Genomic DNA, 12,482 nt, shown 5'->3' on the forward strand with positions numbered 1-12,482 from the left:
GACTTGCCGATCAGAAGGTCGGCGGTTCGAATCCCCGCGATGGGGTGAGCTCCCGTTGCTCGGTCCCTGCTCCTGCCAACCTAGCAGTTCGAAAGCACGTCAGAGTGCAAGTAGATAAATAGGTACCGCTCCGGCGGGAAGGTAAACGGCGTTTCCGTGTGCTGTTCTGGTTCTCCAGAAGTGGCTTAGTCATGCTGGCCACATGACCCAGAAGCTGTACGTCAGCTCCCTCGTCCAATAAAGCAAGATGAGCGCCGCAACCCCAGAGTCGGCCACGACTGGACCTAATGGTCAGGGGTCCCTTTACCTTTAAGGAATCATAGAATTGTAGAGTTGGAAGGGACCTCGAGGGTCATCCAAGCCACTGAAATGCAGGAATCATGCCCTCAGCTGTCCATGGGTGGGCTCAAACCACCAACCTTCTGGTTAGCAGCCAGATGCACGGACCTATTGAACCAACCCAAGGGCCGCTTTTCTTCTTGCCTCTTGACAAAATATGCCAGCAATATGAAATGGAAGCGGCTTTGGGAGGAAGAGGTACAGAGATTGCCCCCTCGCTTGCCCTCCTTAGGTGCTATGCCCCTCAACATGGAGATTGGAAGAGTGGAGATGTATTAACTCTGTCCGTGCCCTACATGTTGGAGGGAAAATGTCTGCCGTGGGGAGTCTGCTCTACTTGCATAGGCTCCCCACGCAATTTAGAAACCCCGAGACAATGAAGGTGGCAGAGCTAGCGTGCTCGCCTGCACCCTGCCTCATACAGTCCTAATTACACGAGGGAAGGAAATGCCTGAATAGTGTTTCATAGCTGCATTGGGTACATACATTTATTTTGACACATTGTAGAATGCGCCCATTCTTGGTTCATGCGTGAAACTGTTCTTGGTGCCTGTTGGCTTGGGGAGCTATTGGTTGCAGTGTCTGGATTTTTTAAAAGCGCCTCCATCAATTGCTTTCTCCCAGATGTTGAGAATAGCTTGCTACACATTGTTACCCCTAAATGGTGGACCTACAAGAGGTAGTAAAAGGTCTGTTCCTCTGCATTTTTTAAACAATTAGTTATTTATTAAATTTGTGTACTGCTCTTCATCCATAGATCTCAGGGCGGTTCACAACATAAAAATAAGAGGTAAAAAAACAAAATACAAGAAGAAAAACAAACAAAAACAATAGCCCCCCTCTCTCCCACAAATACAATGAAAAGGGTATTGGATGTTAACCAGGCAAAGGCCTGGTTGAAGAAAAACATTTTTGCCTGGTGCCTAAAGGCACCAGCCAAACCTCCCTGGGGAAAGCATTCCACAGATGGAGCCACTGCAGAACAGGCCCATTCTCATGTTGCCACCCTCCAGACCTGGAAGGGCAGTGGATGCCCCCTTCCTGATTTAGATCATTGGGATTATTGAAAAGGGGCAAATGGGGCTTGTCAACATGAGAAGGCAGCCCATCTGGGAGAAGGAGCACTCTGATCCCAAAGCTCCACTGCCTTGTAGGATATCTTCGGGAGAAGAAAAGGATAAGGAATTAAGCCCTACCCAGATCTGGAGTGGAGTCTGTAAGGTGGTTGGATGCTTCCTTGTCCGCCTTCCGGCAACTCCTGCAACCCAGCTGGTGCCAAACTTACTGCTCTGCTTTCCTTTGGACCATGTCAGCGAGGCCGAGGGGGTGGGTCTTGTGGGCTGGGCAGCCCAGGCCCTCCATAGACACTGCCCAGGCTTGTGCCCCGGGGAGGTCACTTCATTGATTTGACTTCACCCCCAGCGGTTCACTCTATTGTTTCTTGAGACGGATGCAAAGCAATCATTAAAAAAGCCCCAATCGTGCTCAACAGGACATTAAAGGTAAAGGGACCCCTGACCATTAGGTCCAGTCGTGGCCGACTCTGGGGTTGCGGCGCTCATCTCGCTTTATTGGACGAGGGAGCCGGCGTACAGCTTCCGGGTCATGTGGCCAGCATGACTAAGCCGCTTCTGGCGAACCAGAGCAGCACACGGAAACGCCGTTTACCTTCCCGCCGGAGCGGTACCTATTTATCTACTTGCACTGGTGTGCTTTTGAACTGCTAGGTTGGCAGGAGCAGGGACCGAGCAACGGGAACTCACCCTGTCGCGGGGATTTGAACCGCCTACCTTCCGATTGGCAAGCCCTAGGCTCTGGTTTAACCCACAGCACCACCCGTGTCCCTAACAGGACGTTGGAGACTTGCTAATATTGAAATATGTGGGATCTAGAAAAGGTTTTCTACAGGACTGGACTCGCCTAGCCTTCAAGATTACAGGGACTGTTCTTTCCATCCAGGAAGCATTTACTGTCTCCTTTACCCAGCAGTTGACCCCCCTTTGTTCTGATGGCTCTATTTAGCTCGAGTGTGCAAATGATATGCAGACTTCGGGTCTTCCAAGTAACTTACCGATGTCTTTGGGCTGCCATAACCCCAAGCAAATGTGGCAATGAAGAGATTGCAAGGACATTCATAGCACAGCAAGTAATGTGACACCCAAGTTAAAGCTGAGATATGAGCGAGATTATCTGCAAAGTGATTCGCAAGCGGGTCACAAAGGTTTACCAAGTGCTCCTCATGTGTAAATTAAAGTCTGTAGAGATGGACAGAGAAATTGATTCAGAACATCCTGGAGTCAGAGCTTGGAAAGTTCATTTTAGAAAGGAATTAGTTGCAGTTCACATTCACCCCCTCCAGAAGAGAACTAACTCTGTTTCCAGTTCAATTTGCAGCTCATTATGTAATTGATTCACGTGGTCCTTGGCTTCTGCTCCCCTCCAGCCTTCAGAATTTTACAAGCTGCTCTGCTGGAGTATAAAATAGACATAAGAAACCATCAAAACACACAGTGTAATGTGAACAATAGTTTCATTTATTTCCCCCAACAATTAGGATCTTCAAACTTAACACAGCAGCATTACTTTTCAGTGGCCACAAACCCTGAATTAAGTGTGACGAAACTCCTATACATATACAAATGACTGAAATGCAATTAAATTGAATTAAAATTGCCCCAAGCCCCACTGCAAAAGGAACTTCATTTGCTTTTCAGTTCCCCCCGAAATTATAAGGAATGGCTTTCAGGTGCCATTCAGTGATTTTTGAATCTGTTTATAGTGAATTAATTTGTCTGATTTAGTTCATGCCAAGCACTGATCAGAGCTAGAACCGAGTGGCTGAAAAAACAAGCAAAATAAGGTTGAGCTAATACGTTGGGGTAATTTGGGAGAAAGGTTTAAGCAACTTTCCGTCTCCAGAGTTTCATGCAAATAGCCTTGAATGGGAGACAGGGCATGTGAACTTTGACCTCTGGAGTGAGGAAGTATGTGCATGTGGGATGCAACTTGCATATTGCCAAAATAAAAGGAAACGGCCACCAAAAAAAGAGGATTCATATAGTCTTCATATGTTACCATACATAAGGTAAAGGGACCCCTGACCATTAGGCCCAGTCGTGGCCGACTCTGGGGTTGCAGCGCTCATCTCGCTTTACTGGCCGAGGGAGCCGGCGTACAGCTTCTGGGTCATGTGGCCAGCATGACTAAACCACTTCTGGCGAACCAGAGCAGCGCATGGAAATGCCGTTTACCTTCCTGCTGGAGCGGTACTTATTGCACTTTGACGTGCTTTCAAACTGCTAGGTAGGCAGGAGCTAGGACCGAGCAATGGGAGCTCATCCCGTTGCGGGGATTCGAACCACCAACCTTCTGATCGGCAAGTCCTAAGCTCTGTGGTTTAACCCACAGCGCCACCCGCATCCCTTTACATATATGTGTGCAAATATATAGACTCAATTGCTATAATTTAAACAAAAATACAATATGGAAAAGCTGTTCTGGTAATCTGTGTCTGCCTCCACAGTTCTGCTGCCCAGATACAAACTGTGGATGGGCAACTTCAAACCACCAGCAACACTACTCTTTTGGGGGCGTTTCTTAATCTTTAAATTGGACTTGGACAGGACAGCCCTTCAGATTAGCCTGGCCTGTCCATGAGGCGGACGCCTCGGGTGGCGGAATCCCTGGGGTGGCTCTCCATCCCTCCTGCCAGAAAAGAGAGGCTTATCCTCTGTCAAGTAGGGTAAAAGGTAAAGGCAAAGTCCAATCAAAGGCGAATATGGGATACAGTGCTCATCTCGCATTCGGGCCGAGGGAGCCAGAGTTTGTCCACAGACAGCTTTCCAGGTCATGTGGCCAGCAAGACTAAACTGCTTCTGACGCAACACCGTGACAGAAACCAAAGCGCAGGGAAACGCCGTTTACCTTCCCGCCGCAAAAGTACCTACTTGCACTGGCATGCTTTTGAACTGCTAGGTTGGCAGGAGCTGGGACAGAGCAACAGGAGCTCACCCCGTTGCGGGGATTTGAACAGCTGACCTAAATCGGCAAGCCCAGGAGGCTCAGTGGTTTAGACCACAGTGCCACCCACGTCCCATGCTGTCAAGTAGGATATGTAGCCAGCAGATGAAAGAGACACCTACAAGATGTTTCTCTCTCTGTGAGAGAGAGTCAGAGGCTTCTCCCGTTTCTAAACTCTACCATCTCAGCCCCGCAAGCTACTGGCGACTCTTCTTCAGCAGGCAAAAAGTTCCCTGCACATAGGGTTGACATATTTCAAAAAAGTAAAATTCCTGACACCCACATAATTGTTGAACTTTCTTTTTGGGGAACAAACCCAAACTGTTGAGCATTTTTGGGGAAACCTCCACACCCCAAATAGTGTTTTTAAGCTTTTTGAGCTGTTTCCACTGCTTTTTCTATCGCGTTGCCTCCTGAAGAAGAGTCACCAGTAGCTTGCCGGGGCTGAGATGGTAGAGTTTAGAAACGGGAGAAGGCCAGTCTGATGTGGAGCAATTGCACCATCTGCTGGCAATCCAGAGCAAACAAAACAAAACCAAACTACGGAGGAGAGATTTATGGAATGCTACTTAATGGATAGCTGGAGCCTAAACCCTAACCGCTGGTGGTCTGGCTAAATCTATAACTAAATCTATAACTATATAAATATATAGTTGCAGAGTCTCCAAGTGTCCCTATTTTCCAAGGACGTTCCTGATTTAGAGAAGCTGTTCCGGTTTCTGATTTGATCCAGGAATGTCCTGCTTTTCCTTGTTCTTGTTGTTTAGTCGTTTAGTCATGTCCGACATGAACCAGAGCACGCCTTTTCCTTAGGACGTCCCAGTTTTCATGGGAGAAGTTTTGGAGGTTATGGTAAGATGTCCCACTTTTCATCAGAGAAATGTTGGAAGGTTTGGAGTTGCAGTTTCACATGGTAAGTTTTCCTTTGACTTAATACTGTGTGTTTGTGTGTGTGTGTGTGTATGTGTGTGAGAGAGAGAGAGAGAGAGAGAGAAGAAGAAGAAGAAGAAGAAGAAGAAGAAGAAGAAGAAGAAGAAGAGGAGGAGGAGGAGGAGGAGGAGGAGTTGTTGTTTGGATTTGATATCCCGCTTTATCACTACCCTAATGAGTCTCAAAGCGGCTAACATTCTCCTTTCCCTTCCTCCCCCACAACAAACACTCTGTGAGGTGAGTGGGGCTGAGAGACTTCAGAGAAGTGTGACTAGCCCAAGGTCACCCAGCAGCTGCATGTGGAGGAGCGGAGACGCGAACCTGGTTCCCCAGATTACAAGACTACCGCTCTTAACCACTACACCACACAGGAGAGAGAGATTGGGGGGGGGGGTATGTGAATGCTTAGTACAGCCTTCCTCATCAACCTTGGCCCTCCAGATGTTTTTGGCCTACAACTCCCATGATCCCTAGCTAGCAGGACCAGTGGTCAGGGATGATGGGAATTGTGGTCTCAAAACATCTGGAAGGCCAAGGTTGAGGAAGCCTGGCTTAGTACTTCCTCACCCCACAATTCTTGCACATAGAAAACCAGCATGTCAGAAGGAAAGTTCACCCTTCTCCATGATGTGCTAGCTTTCTAACTAAAGGAATATGTGGGCTTTTTGTTTTTTTTAAATGATGCATTCAAACACATAACCCTCTCACATTTCATTTCATTTCATCTCGTTTATTATATTTCCATACTTCTTTTCACTCACACATATCACAAAGCGGCTTGCAAGCAATAAATAACAATAACAGAACAGCACGTCACAGTTACAACTTAAATCATACAGAAAAACTAACAAATCATCAGTAGCAATTGCAAATCATCGGTAAAACAACCACTTTTGGTAAAACACCTGAAGGCGCGTCTCTACCCCCATCATTCTGCCCAGACACTGAAGTCCAGCTCCGAGGGCCTTCTGGCGGTTCCTTCCCTGTGAGAAGTAGAGCTACAGTGAAGCAAGCAGAGGGCCTTTTTGGTAGTGGCGCCCGCCCTGTGGAACGCCCTCCAATCAGGTGTCAAGGAGATAAGTAATTCTATAACCCTTAGAACACATCCGAAGGCAGCCCTGTATAGGTTTTAAGGTTTAAGGTTTTTTGATTTTTAAATATGTTGGAAGCCACCCAGAAGGGGCTAGGGCAACCCAACCAGATGGACAGTGTACTACTACTACTACTACTACTACTACTACTACTACTACTACTACTAATAATAATAAAAATAAGTGAAACAACAATAAAAAATTAGCTAAACAGCACAACCACAACAAAAGTCCTATTATCTGCCTGATGTGGGACAGTCCAGGTCAAGTTCTACTGGGCAATTCTACTGCCCATGCAACAAGCCCTGAGCCCCATGAGGACTCAAGAACAGCTGACATAGTTGGGTATGTTAAGTTAGAGGAGATAAAGTATGGGGTGGGACGGGACGTGTTGGGGGTCTTCAAATACCTGAAGGGTTGTCACCCGGAAGATGGAGCAGACAGTTGTTGAGAGTGGTTAGGAGGCTCCTATTCCCCTCACAGAGCTACATTTCTCAGAGTTCCCCAGGGAGAGGGATTGACTGTTAAACCTCTCTGGGAATTCTAGCTATGCAAGGGGAACAAAGGTCTCCTAGCAACTTTCAGCACCCTTAACAAACTACACTTCCCAGGATTCTTGGGGGGGGGGGAGCCGTGATTATTTAAAGCGACGCCATACTGCTATTAGGGCACAGTGCTGATGGGACCCAAGAGAGGAGCTGAAGCGAATTAGCCCCCAACATTGCTGCGGCGATGCGTGAATGGGGCTAAAACGCCAGCTGAAATGGGCTTAGCCTCCTGAGTTGCTGTAATAATAATAATCTATTTATTATTTATATATATCCCGCCCATCTGGATGAGTTTCCCCAGCCACTCTGGGCGGCTTCCAACAAAAGATTAAAAATACATCAAAACATCCGTCATTAAAAACTTCCCTAAACAGGCCTGCCTTCAGATGTCTTCTAAAAGTCAGGTAGTTGTTTATCTTCTTGACATCTGATGGGAGGGCGTTCCACAGGGTGGGTGCCACCACTGAGAAGGCCCTCTGCCTGGTTCCCTGTAGCTTTGCTTCTCACAATGAGGGAACCGCCAGAAGGCCCTTGGCAGTGGACCTCAGCGTCCAGGCAGAACGATGGGGGTGGAGACACTCCGTCAGGTATACTGGGCCGAGGCTGTTTAGGGCTTTAATGGTAAGCGCCAACATTTTGAATTGTGCTCAGAACGTACTGGTTGTCACGAGGTTTTCTCTGAACTCGGATGGGCTGCTGTTTCCCAGCACTGCACCAGAAAAGTTGTTTATCTCCCCCCGCCCTGCCCCACCCCAATGGTAGCTATCAAACTGCATTTCTCTTGGTTTGGAATTGACAGCTGGACTTGTGAACTTGAAGTTCTGCATAGGCAGCTTATGCAGTTCATTTTCCTGGGACTTGCACACACCCACGCCCCAATTATTTTCTTCTTTGAAAGGAGGACAAGCACTGCAGCGTGACTCTTCCCACTTCTGACACCACGTGGCGTTCACAGAGAGCCAGGACGCCAACTTGGGCTGAAACCCAAAGCCAGCTTTAGTTTCCTGGCCTCTTCTCTCCTTGCGCTGGCGTTTATGTGGCTCAGACCGCACAGCCTCCCTTCCCCTGCCAGGGAAATTGATTTAAAATTAGAGTGTCAGAATAAAGATATGTACAGATCCATGAATGACTGAATGCAGAAATACCTGCACACGTGCTCAGAATGTGGAAAGGCAGGTGAGGGACATAAGAATATTAAAAAAACAAACCACACCTAAGGTACATTTATGGGTGTGGATGGCAAGCAACGGAACAACAGGGAATACTGTGAGAAAACGGGAACGTGTGGAAATTGATACAGAAGTGAGAAATGGCACTGCCAATTTTACCCCTCCCCTATGAAGCAAACCTCGTTCCATTCAACGTTTTTTGTATTAAAAGAGTCAAAGCGAACCCGTTTTGTGGCAAGAGACTCTATTCCATTTCAGTAGGAACATATACCTCAGTTGCTAGATTGTGAGACTTTTAATCTCACGGTTGTGGGTTCGAGTCCCACGCCAGGCAGAATATGGGGTTGGACTAGAAGATCCCTGGGGTACCTTCCAATTCTTTGACTCTTAAGTTTTTACAGTCTGGCCCCTGCTCCCCGCTCATGTAATTTCATTCATTTTTAAAAAATTGTTTTTATTAAATATTTTATCGGGTTTGTTGTTGTTTAGTTGTTTAGTCGTGTCCGACTCTTTGTGACCCCATGGACCAGAGCACGCCAGGCACTTCTGTCTTCCACTGCCTCCTGCAGTTTGGTCAAACTCATGCTGGTAGCTTCGACAACACTGTCCAACCATCGCGTCCCCTTCTCCTTGTGCCCTCCATCTTTCCCAACATCAGGGTCTTTTCCAGGGAGTCTTCTCTTCTCATGAGGTGGCCAAAGTATTGGAGCCTCAGCTTCAGGATCTGCCCTTCCAGTGAACACTCCGGGCTGATTTCCTTAAGAATGGATAGGTTTGATCTTCTTGCAGTCCATGGGACTCTCAAGAGTCTCCTCCAGCACCATAATTCAAAAGCATCAATTCCTCAGCGATCAGCCTTCTTTATGGTCCAGCTCTCACTTCCATACATCACTACTGGGAAAACCATAGCTTTAACTATACGGACCTTTATCGGGATACCAAAGTACAAAAATACAGAAAGCTTCACAATTTTTCTTTTATTCGTTTCTTCCTTGCTGTATTATTTTATGGGTCAAAAACCCCACTACAGTATAAATGTTTGCAGCTGTTTGGCGTTTATTTCCAAAACTGGCAGTGAGGCCCGAACATGAATTATTTTTAGTAACTCTGGTGTGGCGCTATCAGTAAATGTTGTGAATATTCAGCTTCCCCCAGGAGTCTTAGCAGTGTAGGAGGTTGCTGTGTTTAGCGTGTCAATGAAAGGAAACTTAGAAGCCTTTAAAGAATGATTCATCGCCACCTCATCTCCTTTGCAGTAAAGCGCTAGTCAATCAATAGTCTTGCTGCTAACTCTGGGGAGGGTTTTTATTTTATTTTTTAGTTGCCTTCATAAAATATTTTAATTATCTCAAAATCATAAAATATAAGTAGGCACAATTTGCTTGGAACTCAGGAGGGTAATATGAACGAGAGGAAGAGATAAATGTTTGCGTTTCCACAAACTTAAATCAACCTCTATAATATGAAACCTAACGCAGAGCGAAACCAGTGAGTTATTGGCAATATTTAACTTCCCAATAATAGGAATAAATATTACAGCAGCCAGTTTATGTACTCGCTGTTATGGAAAAGAGAGAGAAATAAATACATTGTTCGGAACTGTGCATTAATCCCTCCCTTTGGCATGTTTCCCACCACCACAATTGTTCATTTCTTCTTTCCAACTGTTTTACAACTGTGCATTCCTTGGCTGGATCTAGATGCATCAAAGAAGTGTTTCAGTCTAAAGCGCTGTAAATTTAAACAGGGAAATCCAGTAGGGGAAAACGGGACTCCACATTGCCATCTGGTGGCACATAATGTTATATCACACATAAGGTAAAGGTAAAGGGACCCCTGACCATTAGGTCCAGTCATGACCGACTCTAGGGTTGCGGCGCTCATCTCGCTTTATTGGCCAAGGGAGCCGGCGTACAGCTTCCGGGTCATGTGGCCAGCATGACTAAGCTGCTTCTGGTGAACCAGAGCAGTGCACGGAACCACCATTTACCTTCCTGCCTATTTATCTACTTGCACTTTGAAGTGCTTTCGAACTGCTAGGTTGGCAGGAGCAGGGACCGAGCAACGGGAGCTCACCCCGTCGCGGGGATTCGAACTGCCGACCTTCTGATCGGCAAGTCCTAGGCTCTGTGGTTTAACCCACAGCGCCCCTTATATCGCACATACAACACACATAAATCACTTTTTCTTTAGCAGTCTAGCTGAGTCCCTTCTTTCTGAAGCCCTGCTTTATAGAAGTTACTCTTATTGTATTATTATATTAATGCAGTAGATGACAGGCTGTGAGAAGCTGCAAAGGGTCACTGTGTGACAGCCATGCTTGTGCATCGATGGCGCCTTCCGAACAGAAGGACCACCTCACGTCAGCAGGGTCAAACTTGGTGAGAGAGGGGGACTTGGTGCTCAGCTTCTCTGCCCCGGGGCAGACAAGCGGCAACACCGTGCGCTGGAATGGCCCCCTCTTGCCCAAACTTGCCAATTCCCTCTTCTATGCAAATATTGAAGCTGCAAGAACCCTGTCCTCTCTTTTCAACTGGTTACCCTACAGCGCTGACAGTGCTCACAGTGTGAGGCAGCTGCAGAGTGTTGCAAACTCTTCTCCCACCCTCTCTGCCCCAAATTTCCTGGGTTTCCTAAGTTAGCTTGCCACGGACACACTACCGTATTTTTCGCTCCGTAAGGCGCACCTACTTTTTTTTTTGGGGGGGGGGAATTCAAGAAAAAAAATTACTTAAAGGGAGCGCTGAGCAGAGCCTGAATACATCCCAGGCTCTGCTCAGCGCTCCCTTTCATGAGCCACGTGGAGCGTGTGTGCAGCGCTTGGGGCTTTTCCCCGAGGGGGGAGAGGGACAGACCCTCAGTGATGGGCTGCCTTTCTCCCTCCTTGGGGAAAAGCCCCCAAGAGCCACACACACACTCTGCGCAGCTCTGTCCCTTCCCCCACCTCCCGCAAAAGCCAGGGATAGCCTCGCAAAGCCTCCCCAGGGCAGCGGGATGAAGGCTCTCCGCTGCCCTGCGGAGGCTTTGCGGGCTATCCCAGAGCTGCTCAGGAGCTTGTAGGGGCTGGTGGGGGAAGCCTGGGTCCCCCCCAGCCCCCCCCAAAAGCTCGGGGAGCAGCGGATGCTCCCAGAGCTTGTGCGGCTGGCAGTGGGGGAAGCCCGGGTCCCCCCCCCCAGCCCCAGGGAGACACATTCGCTCCATAAGACACACAGACATTTCCCCTTAGATTTTAAGAGGGGAAAAGTGCGTCTTATGGAGCGAAAAATACGGTAATTTGGCCCACAGGGCATTGCTGCTGAGGCAACCAGGAGGTGTGCCTTTGTATCGGGATATTCATTTAAGTGCAGATGGAGTTCCTGGGCCCCACATTGCGTCTGGTGGCAGACACTGCCCAAATGAAGAGCAGGGCATTGAGGCAATTCTCTTAAAAAATAATTATTATACTAATTTTCATTTATAACAAACATTTCAACTCTAATTCTCACATTCAAACTTGGGCTTCCCTCTCTCTCTTTCTGTGGCTCCTTAGATTTATTTACATCTTTCCCCACATATCCCAACCATCTCTACTTATTCCTACATATTTTCATAGATGTTTTTGAAACTACACTAATCCTGCCAATGTCCTAATCTGTGTGCAGTTTGTAGATATTCAACAAACCATTTCCATTCCTTAATAAAATGCTGTCTTGATTTCTTATTCTTCTGACATGTTTTGCCACTTCTGCATGGTCCGTTAATTTCTGTAGCCATTCTTCTCTTGTTGGGACTTCTTCTTGGGCACTGAAACAATTCAACTTATCTACCAGGGTTGATCTCTCTCTCTCTCTCTCTCCTGCTGCCAACACAGATGGGGCGGGCGGGGATGACACACCACTGTTTGTGAAGAGGCAGGGAAGAATGCACAAGAGAGTTCCATGTTTTTGCACCTACAAAATAGGTTTTGCAGCATAGATCAAATTCCACACACACACACAAAAATACCTAGAGTAGGTATACTTCATGATGGAGAAGTGTGATTATATTACTGGTGAAGAGTCGGCAGAAAACATATCCAAACATGCCTGCCACAGCTTTCCTGAAACTCCTCAGGCTGAATCACAACCATGATATCTGGAGTGGGTTGCTATGGAGAGCAATTAAAATGCCGTTAGCATCAAGGAATATTTAGTAGTCATGAATGCAAGACAACCCAGGGCAGGTTGCTCAAGGTTCACCCACGCTTTGAGGAAATGGGAGGCAGCGTAATATATTCTCGGTATTCAGTTCCACCCTGCTTCCTTCTTAACTTTTGCAGCAAGTTTACAGATGGTTCATCGACTGGTGGCCTAGCTGGGCATTGCGGGTCTTTCCTAATGGCAGCTATGGGATCAGAAAAGAGGCAC

At 47.2% G+C, this 12,482-nt stretch overlaps 1 long non-coding RNA gene across 1 annotated transcript; it reads right to left on the reverse strand.

Annotated features, from left to right (window-relative positions):
- Window positions 1-2,502: 2,502 nt before the first annotated feature.
- LOC128413722 (uncharacterized) lies at window positions 2,503-7,159 on the reverse strand. Its single transcript, XR_008330413.1, has 2 exons — window positions 6,790-7,159; window positions 2,503-2,808 (listed from the first exon to the last, which is right to left on the reverse strand). It is a non-coding gene; the product is annotated as an uncharacterized LOC128413722 (long non-coding RNA).
- Window positions 7,160-12,482: the final 5,323 nt, after the last annotated feature.

The sequence above is a fragment of the Podarcis raffonei genome, chromosome 5, assembly GCF_027172205.1.
Source record: "Podarcis raffonei isolate rPodRaf1 chromosome 5, rPodRaf1.pri, whole genome shotgun sequence".
In the NCBI taxonomy this organism is placed as follows: Eukaryota; Metazoa; Chordata; class Lepidosauria; order Squamata; family Lacertidae; genus Podarcis; species Podarcis raffonei.